Consider the following 22,199-nt stretch of genomic DNA (forward strand, 5'->3'; position numbering starts at 1 on the left):
TGCTACAGAAGCCTACAGATGGACAGATGTGCAACATTTCAGTTGGCCATAAATCCAAAGCGACATGTAGATAGGCATTTAGAGGTTGCCTCATGTGCTGAGAAAAGGAGAAAGTTTGATTCTCCATAGAAAAGCAGGTGACTAAGAAAGTTACTGATCACAGAGAAAAGGGCACCAAGAAAAAGAGCTATTTCAATGTGCGAGAAGCACGTGCATTTTTGTACACGGAGAGACCCAACTCCGCAGTCCCACTTCGAAGAAAAACTAAAAAAAAACCTACTTTCCTGACATCAATATTTCCAGATGTTGGGACTTCATTTTCCTGGAACTTGCTTGGGTTTTGAATTTAGTTCTTCGCAAGACATTCCCAGATTCTAGAGATTTTTCAAGTACAGCTCCCACAATCTAAAAAGTAAGTGGAAATTCTTTGATTCCTCGGGTATGTAACTGGAACATTTCTAGCACCTTATAAAAGACTGTTTGGTTGATCCTAACCATTCAAATATGTCTTTTAAGTCATGTAATGTACACTGTGAAATTTGCCATCTTGCTACATGAAAAGGGCACTGAAAGGAATCCCACAGACTTCATGAAATGAGTGCGATCCTTAAGTATCATTTGTAAAAGCCCCACAACACGATCAAAGCATTTTAGGGAACAGATGTTTCAAGCTTTACAAATTCCAGAGTAAGAATTTTGAGGGCATTTATCATTGCTAAATTCTTTGAGTCACATTTTTCCTTTAGAGAAGTATGCATGCACTTCCCTCACTAAAGTGGATTGGAGGCGCACACAAGTATGTGTTTATTTGACTGCAGAAGTTGACCCTATAGTCCTCGAACACACAACTGTCCATCGCAAGGGGTATTTCCTAGCTTTCACGAGAGCTACTCTGATATGAAGCCTCGGGGCCCTACAATATTACCCGTTCTGCAAAATGCACTGCATGTCTCTTTTTTAAAACAAGAGCTCAACATTAGTCAATGGGATTCACCCTGCAGCTTAGAAAAACCCACCTACAGCACCTCAAAGACCTCACACCATTGTGACATGACCTCCCTCTGAGGGTGAATGTCCTCAGACCAGTAAGTCACTCTGAAGCATTGGTGCTCACCTGGAAACCTCCTGGGTTTTGAATACCCAAAGAGCCAACACCACAAGAAACACCCTTCTCACCTGAGGACAGGCAAGCAGATTGTGTCCCCTCCTTTTGGGGCTGGATTTCAACATGGCAATCCAAGGGCCTGGGCCCTCCACGCCATATTATTGTACCATTCTGCCCTAGGAATGAAACTGTCGACCTTAACAAAAATAAGCAAGAGCTACCGTGGTTTCATACAGAAGCCCATCTACTTGGAAACAAAGCCTGCAGAGAGCCCACTGTCCCAGTGCTCCAAACTCCAACCTGGCTCCCCACACCAGCAGGATTCAGTCCTCAGCTTCAAAGCCCTCCCCCGCATGAGACTGGCTCTAGTTCCCTGAGGAACTTCCCTCACTCTGAGTGATTGTGACCTCTGACATCCACTGGAGACATGGAATGGCCAAGCTCCAGGGTTCGCCTCATGCACAATACAGAGATTTCTCAGTGACCGGTCCATGAATCTGGACTCGCTCTTAGATAAGATCGGGATGAGTATCAACCTCAGCAGGTTCAGAGCAGCAGGAAAAATCCATTTCAAGCAGCTGGCCTGAAATAATCCCACCAGTTAGTAAGCCCAGGCCCGGCTGACTGGAGTGCAAAAACAGGAGAGAAAAAGTCAGTCTGAGGCACCATGATCCAGTGCACAGTGCACTGGACTGTGAGTCAGGAGACCTGGATTCTATCCCTGGACTCTTGGACAAGTCACATTGATCTCTGTCTCTCTGTTTTCCCTCTTACCCCTTAGTCTCTCCTCCCTATTTGGCTGGTAAGCTCTTTGGGGCAGGGACTGGCTCTTACTTTGTGTGTGTAGGGTGCCCAGCAGAATGGATGGGGCCTCCAGGTACTACCATAGTCCAAATAATAATAGTATTGTTATATGCATGCTATGTATTCTGAGAGGTGCTCGGGTAACCAAGGAGATTCACAGATTTCAAGGCTGGAAGGTACCACTGTGATCATTTAATCTGACCTCCTGCATAACGCAGGCCATCGGACTTCCCTGGATTAACTCCTGAGCTAAGTCTGGGCACCATAAAAAAAGAGACATGAGCATCAACAGAACAAGTGGCATTTGAAGGCTCCAGGAATGTTCAATGGAACCTGTTCATAATTATCCCAGCTACAGTGAGAGCCCATTTGCAGTGAAGGCCTAGAGTGCCCGGAAATGTGCCAATCCCAATTCTGAACATGGCCAACTCTTCTCTGAGCGCAAAGTTCCCTGAACTGCAGTTGGGTTCCATGTACATCAGCATTTTCCCAGGAACGTTACCAATGTCGGTGTCTGAGTTGATATGAAAGTCTAAATATTGTACAGTACCAGTTGGTTTCATAAGAGACAGCCAAAAAGCAGCACAACATTCATATCCATAAAGAGGCTGAAAGACAAAAAATTCATATCTAAACAATAAGTGTTTTCGCACCCGAAAAGGGGAACCGAAATGATCAGTGCCTTAAAAATTTCACACATTCACAGAAGAGCATGTTTGCAAACAGGGCTTCACAAGCTCATCACTTCTCTAATATGCACCCAGTTAGTTTCACCTGTTTCCATGGGCTCCCCTTCCAATTCCACAACCTGCTTGCACATCCTGTTTCACTATGAACATCAGCTTCTGCCCTGGAGCAAATTTGCCTTCACTTCTCCCTCATCAGGATTAGTTTAAACGAGGGATTAGATTTGGGGAGGGGGGGTGAAGTAAGTGGTATTACCCCTTCCACTCAGATCATGAGACACCACTCCCAATACACTGTAGTTTCTTCTTTAAATGCTCTGACATCACAGAAATAGTTCACAATGAAATGAATGTCCGTCATCTCCAGAGCTAACATCCGTTGCCACGGTGGGGGAGAGTGATCACTATAGCAGGGTAACACAAGGTTGAGGGTCTGTCAATACAAGGGTAAGCCAACATGTCCTGAGTTCCAAAAGAGGGGGAGTGTCTTCAGGCCGGTGTGAAAGAGTAGCAACAATCCCAAGTTTCGATGGTGAGAAGGAGCGGAGATGGGGATGTAGGGGCGGGTGGAAGGACCTCTAGAGGTATCTAAGTAAAGGCACTCCAGGGGGACAATCCACAGAGACTGGGTAGAGAGGGAAAGATGGACAACTAACCCTTGGGGGTGAAGGGAATATTCAAAACAATGCACACATCAGTGAAGGAACCTTTAAGAAGATCCGGATTTTAGGAACATCATCCGTGAGAGAAGATCGGGTGGGGGGCATCTGAAGCAAATATACTAATGTCTTGCATTTCAACATCACCCCCAAAGGATCCACAACACTTAGAAAAGCATGTTTGAAAAATACATCTCTGATTTCCCCCATCCGCACTTTTCCAGCATTTCTGAAAGGAACCAACTGACAGCCCTGGAGATGGAAATTTTCTATTCAATATCTTCATAAATGATTTGAATAATGGCATAGAGAGTATGCTTACAAGTCTGCAGACAGTACCGAGCTGGGAGGGGTTGCAAGTGCTTTGGAGGACAGGGTTAGAATTCAAAACAATCTAGACAAACTGGAGAAACGAAGGAAATGGGATGAAATTCAATAAGAACAAATGCAAAGTACTCCACTTAGGGAGGAATAATCAATTGCACACATACAAATTGAGAGATGACTGCCTAGGAAGGAGTACAGTAAAAAAGATCCAGATGTTGTAGTGGATCCCAAACCGAACATCATTCTGGGATGTATTAGCATGAGTGTTGTAAGCAAGACACAAGAAGTAATTCTTCTGCTCTGCTCAGTACTCAGAAGGACCTAACTGGAGTATTGTGTCCAGTTCCGGGCACCGCACTTCGGAAAAGATGTGGACAAAAAGGAGAAAGTCCAGAGAAGAGCAACAAAACTGATTAAAGTTCTAGAAAACAAGACCTATGAGGAAAGACTAGAAAAAACGGTTTGTTTACTCTGGAGAAGAGAAGGCAGCAGGACGTGATAACAATCATCACCTACATCAAAGTTTATAAAGAGGAGGGTGATAAATTGTTCTCCTTAACCACCAGGGATAGGACAAGAAGCAATGGGTTTAAATTGCAGCAAGGGCAATTTAGGTTGAGCATTAGAAAAAACTTCCTAACTGTCAGGATAGTTAAGCCCTGGAACAAATTACCTAAGGAGGTTGTGGAATCTCTGTCACTGGAAGTTTTTAAGAGCAGGCCAGACAAACACCTGTCAGGGATGGTCTAGATAATACTTGGCTCTGCCTCAGTACAGGGGATTGCACTAGATGACCTACTGAGGCCCTGTCCAGGCCTACATTTCTATGATTCTATGAGCAATATGAGCAGCAGCTGGCTTTCCCCACATAAACTGGGCAAAACAACTGTTTTCACCTAGTGGTTTTTTTCCATTAGAACAGTTTTATATTGGGGGGGGGTGTAATTTTGCACTCTTCTCCCGTGTGTAATTTTGCACCCTTCTTCCATGCATTTCCATCACTGGTAAATTATGACAAAAATGGCTTTTTTTTTTTTAACAATAAAAACACCTGTGGAAAATGTGAGATCTTGTCTCTTTCTCCCACCCCCCACCCTTCTGCCCCTCTGCAGTAAGCCTTTTTTGTGTAGGAACATCTGCATGTGCACACCTCAGTTAAATATTTCCTGGAAATGGACCATTTCCAATTTTGTCATAGAATGCGAGAAGAAAGCAAGTGGTTAGTAATGTCGCAGTCCACACACTGCCCTCTGCCAGTGCATGTCAGCTCTACTCTAGAAACACCTAGACCAAGGGGGAAAATCTGCCTGCCTTGCCCATTCAGTCTCTTCCCCTTCATTTTCTCAGGCTGCCAGCAAAGACAACAAATTGGTGCAAAAGATAACGGCACTTATATGACATAGACACTGGTCCTCTGAGAACTGAACTGAGAACCCGCTAGCATTGTGTAGCCTCCTTCCCCACAAGCATCACACCCACTTTAAAGAGAGCTGCACAAGTACCCTAATGAGAAATGAATGATTAATCTTTTCAAAGTGTCTCAGGCCCTTTGGAACAGGCTGGCAACTGTCTAGGAGGTGAGTCCACTTCCTGAAGCAAACAACAGGTCTGGTTCTGCCTCCAGCCACAACACAGAGGCTATTGACACCAGTGCAAATGACGTGTGCACCTCAGTGCACAAGCGTTTTTCAGTGGCTCTCATGGTTCTTAAAAGCAAGGGAAAGAATTCCGCTGAGGCTGGAGAAGGGGTTGGAACAGGGAAAAAACTGCCAAGAGATTGAACCAAGCCATCCTATTAGACTTTAAAAGATTTTGCAGTCATTTTGCTCAGAAGAGACAGAAAACCCAAGTTAGTTCTATAATCTCTTCTCCACTACACTTGTAAAGGGGCTGAGCTTTTACATAACAGAAAAAGAAGCCGTGACCAATTTTCAGACTTTCCAATTTACCTTTTTTTTAAAAAAAAAAAACTCTCCTAAAAACATTTTCCCTTTTTGTTTTTCTAAATAAAAATAACTTATAACACTAACTCACTAATAAATATGCGGTGAACCTGTCCTTAAGTAAAAGCTTTTGATAACAAATTGCCTGTGCTAACTGCTATTTTACTGCTGATTTTTTTATTGTTGCTTAAGCAGTGCAATTATGCTAATAAGCCTGAGAGGATGGCACACTAAAGTATTGAATGTAACAGACAGAATACTCAGTAAAATGTTCATCTTACCTGAAAATTGGAATCAAAGAGCCGTACTAGTATTTATGGATATGGCATCTTAAACATGGTTCTGAAGAGGAATTATCTATTCATACAATAGATGGGGGCCTTTTAACACTGCCATTTTCCCGTGCCTTGCCGATATTTAATTCAAAGTGACTATCACCCCCTGCTGCTAACGTTAATTCTCTCGTTATAAAAAAAGCGAAGCTTGCTGGCTGCCTGGGCCATGTAACATAGCCAGGCACTAGAAGCCTTTCCCTCTACACATCATAAGAAGACAGACAGTGCAAGTAGAAAGAGATCTACCTTTGATAATCGCATCACCTGTGGAGGATGCTGTCTGACTAAACTCAGCATTAAGGTCATGTTCTGCAATAAGGCACCTGAATGCTCTGACATCCTACTTTCCTCATACGTCAGTTTCAGGTGAAAGGCAAGTAGGTCTGTCAAAGGGTTATTAAATGACTTGTTACAATGCTTGGAGCCCTGCGCGCACACACAACCCACCCGGGGATCTGGCCCTCAATTATTAAAACTAAAGGAATTTTAAAACTCTGATTTTCTTTTCTTTTATTAAAAAAAAACTCTGATTTTTTTTCCACTCAGTTCCAACAAAGAGAAGGGACCGGTCAGTTCACTTCATAGACACTTGCATTTTAGGCAGAGGAAAGAAGGTTTCCAGATTCTGGAGAACTGGATTTTAAGACTGACCATCACTAACTTGCTGCATGACCTTGGAAAAATCACTTCACCTCTTTGCACTGCTGCTTCATCTGGCACCTTTTGTCTGTCTTCTCTAGTTAGACTGTCAGCTCTTCAGGGAATGAACAGTCTTCTCATTATGCATCTGTACAGTACCTAGCACAAAGGGACCCTGACCTTGGTTAGGGGTCTCTGGGCACTGCTATGACACAAATAAATAATAGCAATACACTCCCAGCTTGTCCACCGCCTTCCTGTATGACAAGTCACTTAGCTGCTCCATAACTCAGTTTTCTAAGCTGTAAAATGGGGATAACTGCACCCCCCAACCTCCCAGGGTGTTGGGAGGATAAATACATTCTCTACTGTAGTGCAGGTCAGTTTTTGTCCAACAGGTAGCGGATGAAGTTGCAAGCACCGCAGATGAGCGGTTAAACCCACCCCAAAATAATTGTTTTAACTGAATATTAGAAATAATTATTTAAAAAATTCTGTTAAAGGGTGTGGGATTTTTTAAACCCAAATGATACGTTTTTGACCTACACTACCTGATATTTTCCCTTAAAAATCCCCCACTGGGTTGCGACTCCTGTGCTTTTGAAGGCTTTGGCAGTATTCATGGAACCACAGAAACTGGGCTCATATGCCACTAACTTCTCTCACTGGTAATCAAAAACTGACCTTAACCTCTGCATACTCCCTTTGTGGAAATGGTCAGGATGGAGCCATCTAGGAACTGTTTCTATGAACATTAAGAATGGGGAAAACCCAACCAACCGCCCATCAGTGCTCGGGATTCCCAAAGTGCTCACAGAACATTCATACCAAACTAGCAATACAGTGCTAGTCAAAACACACCAGGATCTGGTAGGGCTCTGTTAAGCAACAAATATAAATTGTGTTCACTGGCACTCAGAACGAGACTTCTGTTCTTAAGCGTGTGAAAGGAAATAGGTTTTCTTTGCAGGGTACAGAGATTAGAAGAATCCTGAGATATCTTCCTTTGTGGGCGTAGCAGAAATAGAATGGAAAAAAATACAGATTTTCAGTTGCAAAATCATTCACACAATACTACAGAACTGACACCAACTAGGGTGCATTAAAGCTGGAACTAAGGACTTCTGGGTTATATTCACAGCTCTGCTACTGCTTTGCTGTGTCTCCAATGTCTGAGTCACACGGCTCACCTGACTCTCATGATATACCCTAAGCACTCGCAAGATCCTCAGGTGGAAGTCACAATGCACATGCTATGAATCATCATCATCATCATCATGATGCAGCATGAGCTTTACCATCACTTTAAATGCTACAGAAGAGATCTGGACGAGAATTCAACATTGTTTACTTTCACCAATGCAATAATATTATAACGTTAACATCCGTCCTTTGGGGTCGGGAAGGAATTTTCCTCCGGGGCAGATTGGCAGAGGCCCTTGAGGTTTTTCGCCTTCCTCTGCAGCATCGGGCATGGGTCACTTGCTGGTGGATTCTCTGCAGCCTGAGGTCTTCAAACCACAATTTGAAGACTTCAATAACTCGGACATAGGTTAGGGGTTTGTTATAGAAGTGGATGGGTAGGGTTCTGTGGCCTGCTTTGTGCAGGAGGTCAGACTAGATGATCATATTGGTCCCTTCTGACCCTAAAGTCTATGAGTCTATGAGGCAGATTTACAGAGCAGCCTTTGTAAATAATCTGACCCTGACCCAGCCCGAAAGGTCAGAGTCATTAAAAGAAAAAGGATGGAAATCAAGCTGTATCACTGATGTAGCACCTCAGCTTATTAATAGTCTTTGCAATGAGGGGAACGACAACGTCTTAGATTTAATTGATTGTTCAAGATCAAAAAGATCAGGGGGTCGCACTGTAAATTGTGTTCTTTCGTTGATATATTTTGCTTTGAAGATCTAAGCAGAGAGTTGCCAGAGCTTCTGAGATCCCGTGAAAGAACAAACGCATGCCAAGGTGACTCTGGGAGGGAGTCCCCTTAACAATTCCTGTCTCTCTGAGTGGTTGACAGATGCTTTTCCAAGCTCTTACCCTATTACAATGAAATATTATAGTGGGATGCCAGCTTCCCTATGGAAAACACACATCAAGAGCATCCAACCTGTCTCCTGGCCAATGCACAACACATTTTCTAGGGTCTTGCTCATTTTAGTTTCATAAGTCCCAAGCGATGGGGCTTCTTCCATCATGTGTGTTTCTCTGATATCTGACCACCTGAGGAAGGTGAAATTTAACACGAGCTTCACCCTCTCTTGTTATGATCTCTCAGTATAAGTGGCAGAACCACTCAAATTTCTCCCACGCTTTCCTGGGTGACTCATGACTCATAACTCCTGTGGGAACAAGTGAGAGGTAACAGAATTTAACAGGCACTTGGGGGACAAACCTCAAAACCTATCTCTCAGACACATCTTTCCTATACAAGGTATGCACACACAAAAAGTCTGCTTTGCCCGTTCTCAGAACAGGGCAAGGAAGAATGAGACCGGAAGGACAAGAAGAGAAAAATGAAGTTCAAACCCATCTCACCCAGGGCCAGTGCTACCATTTAGGTGACCTAGGCAATGGCCTAGGACGCCAGAATTTTTGGGGGGGCGCTATTTTCCCGGAGGGGTGGCACGCGGGTCCGGTAGACCTACCGCAGTCATGCCGGCGGACGGTCCGCTGCTGGAAAGGCTCCGGTGGAGCTGCCACAGTCATTTCGGCGGATGGTGCGCTGGTCTAAAGGCTCCAACGGACCTACTGCAGTCATGCCTGTGCCAGGTCCACCGGAGCCTTTAGATCAACGGACCGCCCGCCGGCATCACTGCGGTAGGTCCACCGGGGCCACGAGGGGCGGCGAAATGGCCATCCGCCAAGGGCGTCAGAAACCCTGGCGCCGCTCCTGATCTCACCTGACTCTAGAGATGAGAAGGGAATAAGCAGAACTCGGTATAGATCGTTCACCTGGATTATTTACACCTTTATTTACATGATTTAGCTGGGGATTGGTCCTGCTTTGAGCAGGGAGTGGGACTAGATGACCTCCTGAGGTCCCTTCCAACCCTGAGATTCAGTGATTCTATGATCTGGTAATGTGCTCAGATAATCCAACATCTGGAGTAGTTTGCATTCAAGTCTGGACGTCTGTGCTCCGATCCAATTAAACAAACGAGATTGACAGAAATAGGGACATGCAGCTCTGCACAGTGCATCGCAAAAGATAACCAAACTCCAAGTCAGGGTCAGTCCTGTTTCTTTTTTATCCATTAACTCCTGCTTTTATCACATTATTATATTGTACATGAATGATTGAGGACTGTGTTAATTATCCATGGGTTTATAGTCCTCTCCAGCAGGAAGTGCTTGTTCAGGTAACAGAAACATTAAGGACAGCAGAGCTATTGTTAGGCTGAAGTCACCTGTCAATCTAGGTATTAATGTAGCAATGTCTTTCTAATTACATGTGTCACATCCTTCAAATCCTAATCCTGCAGGACAAGCTTACAAAACTATCACAGAAATGTACTAGCCCAGGCACAAAATCCACTTGCCCTCCCTTTGACATATTGCTGCTAATGGCTTTTTTTTTTTTTTACTTACCCCAGGCAAGTGAGAGATTAGGAAATTGCAAGTCTGCTTTAAAAGAAGGCGCTCACATCCAACAGGTCGCACATTCACACTCTGAATTTCTGCAGCAAGAAAAGAAAAATAAAGTTGTTCCATTAGCATGGCAGAGGGAGGAATCACATGGGGAAACAGCATCCATCCTCCACTGTTTGCGCCTTCTTCCACCCAAAACATTAATCACAAGGAACATTCAAACAGACTGTTGAAAGCAGTAGCAAAGAATGGCAGAGAAGGGCAATCTTGGGATTTAGCTGTACAATCCTCACCAACGTTGATGGGAGTTATGCTGAAAAATCCCTCTGCAAGGAGCTAACGCTATGCCCTTGTATCTGGCAGCCTGAATGTGCGAAATGCTTTTGTCTGTTCTTGGGCAAAACCCAATTCACATCAGTAGAACTGTGGGTCCCACCTCTAAAGCTCTATCCTCCATGAAAAGGGGCTTGCCTTGTCTTGATGTATTGTGACAACATGCCACATACATCAGATCACAGCATGACATCATCAGCTGCACTGATCCTGAAGATATTGGGTGACGCTTTTAATGTCCTCTGAGCCCACGCTTACAAATTTGTGGGACGCACTCAGTAAAACCCAGGGCCGAAACTCAGGGTGGATGGAACCTTGAGTTATTTCTGTGCCCACAAATTGATATCTACCTCCAGCCTAATAAAATGGAATCTCCCTTCCAAACCAAAGGGCTTTCTTTCAATAAGGATTAAAAAAAAAAAAAGACTTGTGAAAAAAGAGGCCAGGAATCAGGTGGGTAGAACTGTACGGCACCAATATCCCAAAGCCTGTCTGTCAGGGAGGATTTATAGTGCATTTGTCTGAGTTCCCCAGAAAGCTGCCAAACAAAAAGCAGCGGACAGAGACAGTAAAGTCTACCAGGAAAGCATCTCTTGTTAAATGATACCCCTCCACACCCACCTACTCTAAATCTTAGGCCTCTACAGAGCAGAGGCTGCCAGCAAAACCAAACTGCACAGCGGCTTTGCAACAGAGATACCTGTCCACCAGGGTTCAGACCTGAGACCCACCCAACTCGTGAATTAAATATACAAAGCAAAGTCTGCAAGGGTTAAAAGGCCAACGCACCAACCCAGTCACGTGTCTCTTCCCTCTGCCTGCCCCCTTCCCCCTTGTGCCTCGTCTCTCACCAAGTTTTCAATGAAGCTGTTTGTTCTTTTTCAATTCTCTTCCCTCCTTGGGTCTTTTTGCTTTCCTGGATCATTTTTCTCTTGCTGATGCCAACATTTTAGTAGTGGGATCAACTGCTGTCAGCACAGGAAAGTAACGTGGCCCCATTTGGCACAGCTATGAAAAAAGAAATGTTTTTCCAGTGCTGGCGGTAGAAGATTAACAGCTGCCACATTACTGCCCCTAGAGAAATAACAGGCCTAACTCCTGCATCTCTAGGACTCACAGCGCATTGGACGCAGGCCAGTTTCATCATCCCCATTTTACAGATGGGGAATCTGAGGCACAGGGTGGGGCCGTTTCTCGGCCAGAGTCACCCAGCAGGCCAGTGGCAGAGGTGAGGATAGAATCCAGGTCTCGTGAGTCCCATGCACTATGCACTAGGCCACTCCCAGCTAAGTGGCATAGACTAACAACTTCCATTGCTGTGGTGGCTTTCATCCTCAAAGATCCCAAAATGCTTCACAAACCATAGGCCTGATTCAGCAAGGTACCAAAACTGGTGCCTGACTTCAAGCATGCATGCAGCGCTGTTCACAGGACTAGTCCCACCGAGGCTGAGCATCTTAGCTCCTACTAACATCAATGGAGGTTGAGGGTACATGGGAACTCATATATGCATGTAGGAATCAGTTCAAGCTACCACGGGAATGTAACTACATGCATGGAATATAGCAGCAGCTCTTTAATACCACAAAGCAGTACTGACCAATAGAGAAGCGCTGGAAGCCAAGAAGAATAATGAACGCAACTGAAACCGGCAAAGGAATTAAGTTAATTTGAATATGATCACCAAACCTGGAATTTGGCCCGAACACTAGGTTGGTTTAGGAAAATTAAAAGAGGCATTTAAAAGTTAGAGAGAGTTCTTCCTCCGTCAGTTCTTGTTGAGGCAATCACTGAAGCCTTCAAGCTCCATTAGACAGTCTGGAAGTGAAAACGGAGGCATAAACTTAAAAGGCATTAGACGTGATGAGCTGTCGGCTTTGTTCTTCACAGTGGTGCTTGCTGCACTTGTACATTAGAAGCCTTTTATGTCTGTGGTGAAAAGTGGCCTTATTTCCTTTGATACTTTGGGGAAGCAGGATTTTAGTTTATAAATGTCACGCTGCAAGAAGTTACAAAACAGAAACAGAGGAACCAATACGTGCCCCAGTAAAACCAGATCCAGCTGTCAGTCCATTTATCACACTGCCTGGCGGTCCTACTGCAAGACAGGGGAAACAAAAACACTGAGACATACCATTGTTTAGCCAATTATTTGACGATGTATTTAGGGCTGGTAAATGGATAGTGATTTGGTCATTCATCCGGGTGGGGTAGGGAAGGGTGTCCGTAGGGTCCCCGCCACATTGGTTGCAGAGGTAGAAAGGTGAGTAGTGAACGAGGCAGGAGATTACAGGAGGAGAAAGAATGATCTTCTAGTTAAGGCAACTGAATATCACCCTGGAGAACTCTATCCCTGCAGGTGTCAGAGAGGCTGGGCAAGTGACTTAAAACAAACTTTTTTTCACATGTGGCCACTGTGTACTCCTCATATTCTGGGCACCCGGCTTGAAACACGTGGTGCAAATTATCCAGAAGTGCTGAGCCCTCACAACTGCAACTGAAGTTGATTGGAGCTGTGCTTTAAACACAAAGTGCTCTACAAATGATACCGTCTGTGAAAAATCAGGCCCCAGATGTCTCAGACTGAGCACCCAAAATGAGTGGACACTTTTGCCAATTTCTCCTCTGAAAAATGGAGATAATAGCACTGCCTCGCCATTGCGAAGGTACATTCATTAATGTTTGTAATGTATTCAGCCTCTCTGGTGACAGCAGCATGGGAAAAAAAAGTTAATTTTGCATTCAGTGCAGGGTTCAGATGATATGTGTTAAATAAAGCCACGTTTTCAGCAATGAGGATAAAAAGAAATGTTAAGTAACTCAGTGAGCACCAGACATTCTGTGCACTCGGTGGGTCCACGTCCTGTGGAAAAAATAGTTTGCAATCATGTAGTCAGAGACTGTATCATAATAAGAGCTGTGCAAATAACTGACTGGTTGGTTTGCTGGCAGCTCTGAAAAACAAAACAAAATAAATATAATAAAAATGTGACTCAATCCAAGCCAAAACCAAAGAACAAACTTGAACTCGGACATCCCTTTCCTCCTCCTCCATCCAGGTGAATGCCCCAACCACTAAGCTATGGGGTATTCTCAGGGGATCTCTTTCTATCTTTTCTGCGGAAATGGTTCCAATTTGTATAAAAGACCTGAATAGTCAGAGAAAGAGTAAGAATGACTCTAGAGACTGGCGGTTATAAATCCACAACACCAAGCCACTGCCACTTGAACTAGTGGGTAAGTGGTAGCAGTAGTAGGTTGTTATCGTCAGTGTGGAACAGCCAGTAGAGGATGACGACAGAGGGTTTCACAGCTATTTGCTGAAAGAAGAGGAATGTGGAGACTCAGGAATCTTGGGTTCAATCCCAAATTCAGAAGGGGCCTTTGTTGTAGTAGTTATAAACCCTTATTACGTGCACCCTCTTCCAGGATGTCCTTGCCCCTCACCCCTCTGCATTCCAGTCAGGCAGCTACCTCCTTCGCCACGTTGGTTAGGAACCAGCTGTGGAGACATGAAGAGCACGGAAGAAAGCCTCACTGGCTTTCAGTTCCAGTGCCTGTTGCTCCAGCAGGAAGCAACTGCAGAACAAGTCCTTCTCAGCCCCAGGAGGGAGCATGCTCAGAACACACAGAATGTTTGGAGAGTTCAGCTGCCAAAGTCTAACAAGTTTCTACTGGGCACATGCAAAATGATTTTTCAGGAACTTATAACCTGGCCAAAATTGGGCGAATTTTACTCAGAAAAGCAAAAAACAAATCTCTGATACCAGGACGACCTCCCTGCTGAATTTCCAAGTCCCGATCCCACAAAGTAGAGATACCAGCGCAGCAAAACGGTTGAGAATTTTTTTTAACATGGACAAAACAATGTCTTTTCCCCCTAATCTCATCTTCAGAAACTGTTGAACCATTTTAACTGAAACTTTAAGGGGTGAGAGAAAACCAGCCTGAAGCAGAGATCTGGCATGGAAAGTGTTCAGTGATTTTAACTATGGCTGTAGTTACTAGTTCTGTCTATAACATACTCTGATGTCTATTATACAGTATGGTAAATCAGCTGCTGTTTTTAAACTGCACTTAACACTAACATAGATCCAATCTCTGGAGTGCAATACCCTTGTTGTTAACAGCACACAGACCATTACACAATAGTTGGGGCAGGAAATAAAGAATTTTGCAGCCCATTTAACCTGTATGGGGTACTAAAGATAAGCACATCATAACTCATGTGAAGTGAAATTTGGCTAGGACCCCAGGCATAACCACCCTAACCTGTAAAAAGCTATGGGATATTTAATGACAGCAATTATCAGGGTGGTTTTTTAACTAGTCCTCTGAAAAGCTGCACCGCCAACACCACACACACACACCGGTCTCTTCTGGACATTTCTCTCTGAGTTAGTATAGAAACAGCACGATTTGCTGAGTCATCACTCCCAGAAACATCTCCCGCAGCTTCAGACTCTCAGAGTCCAACATCCAATCACTGGCCTGGCTTATCCCTGCTTAACTTAGGAACGCAGAAGAGCAGACAATGGCCAGGGTCGCATGGCTGAAGACCAAAGTGTAGCACACGATATAACAGTCACACACCGTTACACTGGTGAGGGGTCAGAGAAGAGCAACGAGAATGATTAAAGGATTAGAAAACTTGTCTTACAGTTAGAGCCACAAGGAGCTCAATCTATTTAAAGAGAAAGTTAAGGGGTGACTTGATTACAGTCCATAAGCACCTGCATGGGAAACAAATATTTAATAATGGGCTCTTCAGTCTAGCAAAGAAAAATCTAACATGATCCAAAGGCTGGAAGTTGAAACTAGACAAATTCAGACTGGAAATAAGGTGTAAATTTTTAACGATGAGAGTAACTAATACTTGGAACAATTTACCAATAATTCTCCATCACTGACCATTTTTAAATCAAGAGTAGATGTTTTTTTTTCCTAAAAGATCTGCTCCAGGAATTATTTTGAGGCAGTTCTCTGGCCTGCGTTATCCAGGAGATCAGACTGGATGATAGCAATCGTCCCTTCTGGTCCTGGAATCTGTGAATCTATGTCAGAAAGACTTAGAGTTACCCACAAGGCTTACAGACAGACTGCTCGAAATTCAAATCTGCTGCTCGCTTCTGTCATTTCTATAGTGCCTGAAATTTCACACAAGCAAATGACATGGAAAGAACTAATGCCGAGCAGTGATCAAGTCTGCTCTGAAGTTTTATCTGAAATAGGAACCTTTTGCCTGTATTATCTGTTAAGAATGTTTCACTAGGCAGGGATATCCAGTCTGGTACATTAAATTAAACTGAAAGTTCAAAAGGGAAGAGCTTTCGGGGGGGAGGGGGGATTTCAATGTCAGGTTACCATAGACAACTAGACTGTTTCCTGTAAAACTAACTCTGATTCATTTCTAAAAATCTGACAATCAAATGTTCTCTGAAATTTACCAAAAAATAATAAGCATTTGTGTCATGTCCCTAATTTTGTGTTAAACTAAGGAGATGCTCAACCCTCTTGATTACATTTTACAGCTCAAGTGAAATATAGGAGTGCTGTCGTAGCTGAGTGATAAATTTATGATCACAGTTTTACCACCTCTCGCTGCCTTGGAGGCAATAAGATGTTAAAGAGGGGGTGGCATTTGGTAAAATGAATAGGAACAGAGAGTGAGTTCATCTATCTCTGGGCCCGTCTACATGCACCACGTTCAGAGCTAAATTTAAAGATCACTTCTGCTAATCTGGTCTATTATACTGCTTGGTTGGCAGGGGCCAAGGAGAGCTGAAAGATCATGGCATCACATCAAGTTCTAACTCATTCTGGATAGAAGGGGTTCTGAAGCCAGTCTCGGCCTGAGAACTTGCTTAGGATATAAAATAGTAACAGTACGTACCTTGCCTTCCACCTGGGGTTCTCAAAGCGTTTTACAAACATTCATGGATTAAATTCCACAAAACCACCGAGTACCTTCGCAACAGCTATATGGCAGCAGCCTGATTCTGCAGGTGTGCTGAGCACCCACAATGGCAGCTCAACTCAAGGGGGGCTCCCAGGAAAGATGCTCCAGGAAGCTGGGATGTGGGAGACCCAAGTTCAAGTCCCTGTTCTGGCATAAATGTCCTGTGTGACCCCGGTGGGGGTCACTTTGTCTGTGCCTCAGTTTCCCACCTGTACAATGGGGATAACAGTACTGCTTTGCCTCTCAGGGTGCTGGAAGGACAAACACACTGCAGATTGCAGGGCACTCAGATACTGCAGTAATAAAGGCCAGATTTGGTTATTTTATAAGCCGGTGCTTGGGAGTGGTGAAAATCAGGTCCTCAAACCTGTTCACATTCACCCAGGGAGTCTGTGGGAACAGAACTCATCCCAAGTCATAAGAGTTTGGCCACAAGACAATCCTCTCTCTGTATTTTGCACTGGAACTGTTTCAAGTGGGTTTTAAGCACTGTTCCCAATCCTTGCAGCTGCTAGAAACCAGTCAACAAAGCTAGGGCCAAGAGCGTCTCTCGCTGACTGTGTGCTCGAGAGTACAAGCAAGGCCTCTTGCTTCCCTGTTCATTCTGTGGTGCCTTTTCCACCACTCCGCTTTGCCTGGCATATTGTCCTGCAACCGTTAATGACACCAAGTAAACCTGTAGGGTCCCAGGGAGTGGGAAAAGATCCTACTTTTCCATATCAGGACCCCCTGGAACTCACTCTCCTGCCATTTAGCAGTATGGGAAGAGCAGGATGGTTGTGATCCCCTTTGGGAGTCTCCTGGGGGTCGTGAGAACCCCTGCACAATACCACACTCACTCTCCGTCACGTGTAGCCCCTGCACCCTTCCACAGGACGGTGTGAAACTTTATGCATTATCAGCCATGCTCCCAAGAAGCCTGTGGGAAATGGAAACGGATTACCAGTACTGTCCATCCCCACCCTTTTAAGAAAGTGAAGGTAACTGCATAGAAACGAAAGCACTGCTGACTCTGTGACACTGGGCTTTGGAAGGTGAACACTGCAAATCAGAGAGAAGAAGCAAGAGCAGAACATCCTGCAACCTGTATCCCCATCGCCGCCCTGACGATATGCAAGAGTCGCTTCGGGAAACAAAGCCATTCGTGGACAGGAAGTAGGTTTAGTGCAGACAATGCAACTAGGAGGGAAGTCGGAGGGCATGCCTGCTGGTGGAGAAAAGCTCTCTTGGGCCTCAACCATAGGAGGAACAATTCAGCTTTGGGAAAGGAGGACCCCACTACTGCTGGCAAGTCCACCGAGGCCCAGGGTGTTCTCCTGGCATAAAGATGTCCCCGGGATGCTCTCACTCCCATGCACCCGGCTGTTTGATGTCAGCGTCCTCAAAATGCTCAATAGTCAACAGAACTGGCTTCGTGGCCTACATCTCCATTATAAAGCCACTCTCCTGGGTGAGCAACTGGGCATCGCAAAAGGAGGGATGAGACTTAGCCCACAAGGCTTAGAGGTTGGAGCAGACAACTGAAGTCAGAGGTTACAGCAGCTGACTGCGGAGTCAGGACACCTTGGTTCTGTGCCCTACGTAGCCAATGAACTGCTGGGAACCTCTGTGCCTCAGTTTCCCACTGGTAAAATTAGTACAATGACCCTACCCCAACGCAATGCCATGAGGCTAAATTGATTTTTGTGAAGCAGTTTAAGTGCCCCAAATGAAAAATAGTTTTAAAATACAGCATTTTATTAACAGGTGACAATCACATCCTTTTGGCCTTAAAAAAATAACCTATGAATGATGGTTGAAGCAATGGGAGTACAGAATGCACTGCAATTATTCCCAATATCAACTGTGCAGAATTCCTCAATAATAATAATAATAATAATGAGGCCTGATCCTGGTCAGGGGCTTTATGGCCATATGAATTGCAGCAACACAATATTTCACTATATTTAGGACACAATGCAATATCTCTGATACCACTGTGAGGTAGCAGTGGATGTATTTTTGTGTTGGTTGGAATTTTTTGCTAAGAAAAACATTTTGGATGAAAAACAAATGAAGTTTCTCAAAAATATTTGCCACCTATTTGTTTTCCTTACTGAACCAGTTTAGTAGATTTTTGACAGAAGAACAGCGACCGCAGGAGTTAAGTCTTATTCCCATTTTACAGAAAGGGAAAATGAGACCCAGGCAGCGCTAAAGCGTGACTCTTCCAGAAGTCTGATCCACAACCGTGAGTGCACGAAGTCCATACGGAAGCACATACAGTTATATCTGCACAAACACATCTCTGGTGTCTGCACTGTTTGAAAGCCAGCCTGGCAGCAATCTAATCGAAAGCCACAGAAGGTCAGTGGCAGAGTCAGGAATAGAACCCTCCGCGGAGTCCTGACATCCATCCCTCTGAGTTCAATCACCACCTTCCCAAGATCTACAGGGCAGATCCAAAGGCAGTGAAATCAATGAGTGTCATCTAACTGGATCAGGCCCGAAGAGCATCATTAAGCCCCAGATTTGGCAAAGCTCATGATTAATATTAAACATGTGCTTAAGTGGTTCACTGAATCAGAGCCGCTTCTTCTCAGTTCTGTCCCACTAACAATTCAAAAATATTCTCTTTCACACCCACACCTGACTCTGGAGAGCTCTGCCACACATTCAAAGGGAGGATAACTTTAAAGCCTGCACATCTGGAAGGCAAAATTTCCTTTACTTCTCCTGCCTCTAAATAACCCCAGTTGTGGGGTGGGAGGGGCATCACGAGCACGCGATGGAAGCTTTCATTAATGTGAATTTGACCTTCACTCCTCTTTCTTCGATTGTCACAAAGTCCTCTATTAGCTTCTCTGGATAATTTCCAGCAGTTGTTGCAAAACATAGCTTACGGAACACAGACACAGACACACGTTTGCTCAGACAGAGGCTCAAAGATCTGAGTCAGGCATCTTTGTTGCTTTTTTCACGGCGTGTGTAAAAGGTCTTTGCCTTCATGCGATGTTGAAAGCTGTCATAATGAAACATCCTCTTATTAGAACATGGCCCAAAGGAGCGACTATTTCAGATGCCTAACAAACATGCCTGCTTTTATATGAAAAACAACCCTGGAGAACAAAGCGATGTGCTACAACGTGAAAGTTAAGTATCGAAACAGATGGGATCTCGACACAGCTGCACAGTTCTAATCCCTTGAGTATTTTCATAGTCCATTCAAGAAATAGGGACGGACTGTGGAAAGGTTAGCAGAAAGGAATTTTTGCAGTTAAACAACAACCTCATCTCCTCGTTAGAGTAACTAGAGATCTCCTATCTCCCAGCACTGAGAGCTGGTTCAAACTTTTAGTAAAAAAATAAAATCATCAAAAATGCCCTTTGGGGGGAAATGAAAGATTTTTCTCAAAAAAGCTGACTTTCAACAATGTTCATTTTTCAAGAATTTTCACTGAAAGTGTTAAATATATTAACATTTATAATATTAACAGACATTCATCTGAAAAAGTGGGTATTCACCCACAAAAGCTCATGCTCCAATACGTCTGTCAGTCTACAAGGTGCCATAGGACTCTGTCACTTTTTACAGATCCACACTAACATGGCTACTCCTCTGATACTAAATATATTAACATTTTTCATCTCACAAACAACAGAGAACCACATCACTGACCGCTTTGATTAAAAAAAGGTGAAATATTTTTAAAAAATGAAAATGGATGAAAATGGGAAGCTTTAAAAATGAGAACAATTTTGACACATTTTACCCCAATTTAAAAAAAATAAAATAAAAACATTCAGCCCAGTCTCATGGTGAGGAACATGGCACAGAACCCGAGGTATATTCTTAGAGACCTCTAAAGAACATTCTGCAGCCAGCTTAAGAGAACAACTCTAGTGGATATTCAGAAAAGGAGACAGGGGGCCGCCTTTGGCACGCGTGCCATAGGTTGCCTACCCCTGCTGCAGAGCGTAGGCCTTTCAGACAGGAACGTGTCTTCTCTCGGTCTGAACAGTACCCAGCCCAATGGGGCCTCTATCAACTGAAGGCTGTGTGCACTACCGCAATACAATTCTTATAATAATAGTAAGACAGCTGCCCAACCCTCGCCCTTGTGACAGTAATGGTCCCACTGCTGTTGCCAAGGAGGGAGGCAAATGGCAAGCGGCTACTTTCGGTAGCAAGTGAGTCACTGCCTCCATGCATTGCGCACGGAGTGTCTCGCAGTCTCACACAGACCCAATCGATAGAGGGGTAACTCAATCGACTCGGACAGCCTTACTCAGGGCCGGCTTTAGGAACTGCAGGGCCCAATTCGAATACCCAGCGGCAGTCCTGGTCTTTGGCAGCGGGGGGCCAAAATGCCACCAAAGACCCAGAGCAAGTGAAGGACCCTCCGCCGCCGAAGACTCAGACTACCACCGGGGGAGTAAAAAAAATTTAAAAGGTGCCTAAGGCACGTGGCCCTCTTAGGCGCAGGCACTGGGGAATCGGGGGAATCAGCCTAAAGTCGGCCCTGGCCTTACTCCCAATTTTCACTGGTGTAAGTGAGTTCAGAATCTGGCCCTGGGTCTGTAAAGCTCTTCAGGATCCTCCTAGATGAAAGCTGCACCAGGAGGTGGATTGCCTGATCTCCTTGCATGTTTCATGGCCTACATCCACCTACTTCCACTTTGGCTGGTGAAATGTCAACTTTGCACCAGCCAGGAAGATGCCACAGCTCAACAGAAACATGCTTGCCCCCTTTGGCCTTCCCCATTGCCGCAGGGGTGACGGCAACCTGGTTCCACCCACTCACTTCTCCACAGGGGAGAACGTTTCGTGTTAGCTTCAAAACAGTTACACGATTGGGCAAAATGGTGCCATTAAGCCCCGGCTAGATTTGAGCCTTGCCGGTTAGTTGTGCACCCAGGCACCTAAGGAGGTAGGGTAATTAATGTGAATCCGTGTCTTGCTTTTTCACGAATAAAACGCCATCCAACTACTCACCCACTTCTGGGGAAAATCAGGGCTACCATTAAAATGCAGAAGACCCAGCCTGAGCAATGCCCCAGGTTCAGCCCCCGCTGACCTGTTTGCTCCCCATTAAACACAGATGGAATTTAGGAGGCACTGACAGTACCGTAAACGCAAACCACCATGCCAGATGTGTGCAGAAATACAGTAGGTTCCAAACATCTTCCTGCCAAGTGGCCCCAGCGTATGTTGGGTAACATCCAGGGCAGTGAAGCGACACATCCAAATTACTGACTGGGGAAGCTTCCGAGCCACAATTCGGATTCCAAATAGGCTAGGAAGCCACATGCTCTGAACTGGCAGCTGGACTCCATAACGTCATTTAAAGGGTTGCATCTGTGTGTGACCAGCCAGTGACAGAGGCGGGGAAAGGAAGGACTGGCCTGTTCTTCCCGTTGATTCTCACAAGATGGGTCCAGACCAAACCCCAGGAACCCAGTGCTCCAGAATGCGGGGATTGTACTTTGGGGTGTAGGTCTGACAGGCACCCCCAGCCTCTGCTTCTGTACAGTGCATCCTATGACTGGGCCTGCCAGTTAAGGCCTGGAAGCTGCAAACACTAATGTACACGTCTAATCTGTCGGCTGAGCACCACTGGACTATTCACATGTGTAAAGCCAAGCAAGTGTTTGCAAGCTCAAGACCTAAGCAAGGGAAGATTCAAGTTAGATCATGACTGACATCATCCCTGGACTGATTCCCTTCCTCACCCTCCACCCACTGCCAACAGGAAGAGGCAATTCTGGGAAAATATAATTTAAAGAGGGATGACGAATCAGATTGATTTTTAAGGGAGGCAAGACAATAGAATT

General features: G+C 44.8%; 1 protein-coding gene across 12 annotated transcripts in view; it reads right to left on the reverse strand.

Annotated features, from left to right (window-relative positions):
• Nucleotides 1-22,199, reverse strand: part of LPP (LIM domain containing preferred translocation partner in lipoma) — a 443,377-nt gene that overhangs the window by 332,306 nt on the left and 88,872 nt on the right. For 10 of the 12 annotated variants that reach the window (XM_030574715.1, XM_030574714.1, XM_030574718.1 and 7 more), the window contains one exon: nucleotides 10,094-10,182. The exons of 1 other annotated variant lie outside the window; for it this stretch is intronic. The gene's annotated coding sequence lies outside the window, so the exon portion shown is untranslated. Of the gene's footprint in view, nucleotides 1-280; nucleotides 406-10,093; nucleotides 10,183-22,199 lie in introns of all 12 variants that reach the window. One more of the 12 variants, XM_030574721.1, reaches the window with a different exon arrangement.

This window comes from Gopherus evgoodei, chromosome 9, assembly GCF_007399415.2.
Source record: "Gopherus evgoodei ecotype Sinaloan lineage chromosome 9, rGopEvg1_v1.p, whole genome shotgun sequence".
In the NCBI taxonomy this organism is placed as follows: domain Eukaryota; kingdom Metazoa; phylum Chordata; order Testudines; family Testudinidae; genus Gopherus; species Gopherus evgoodei.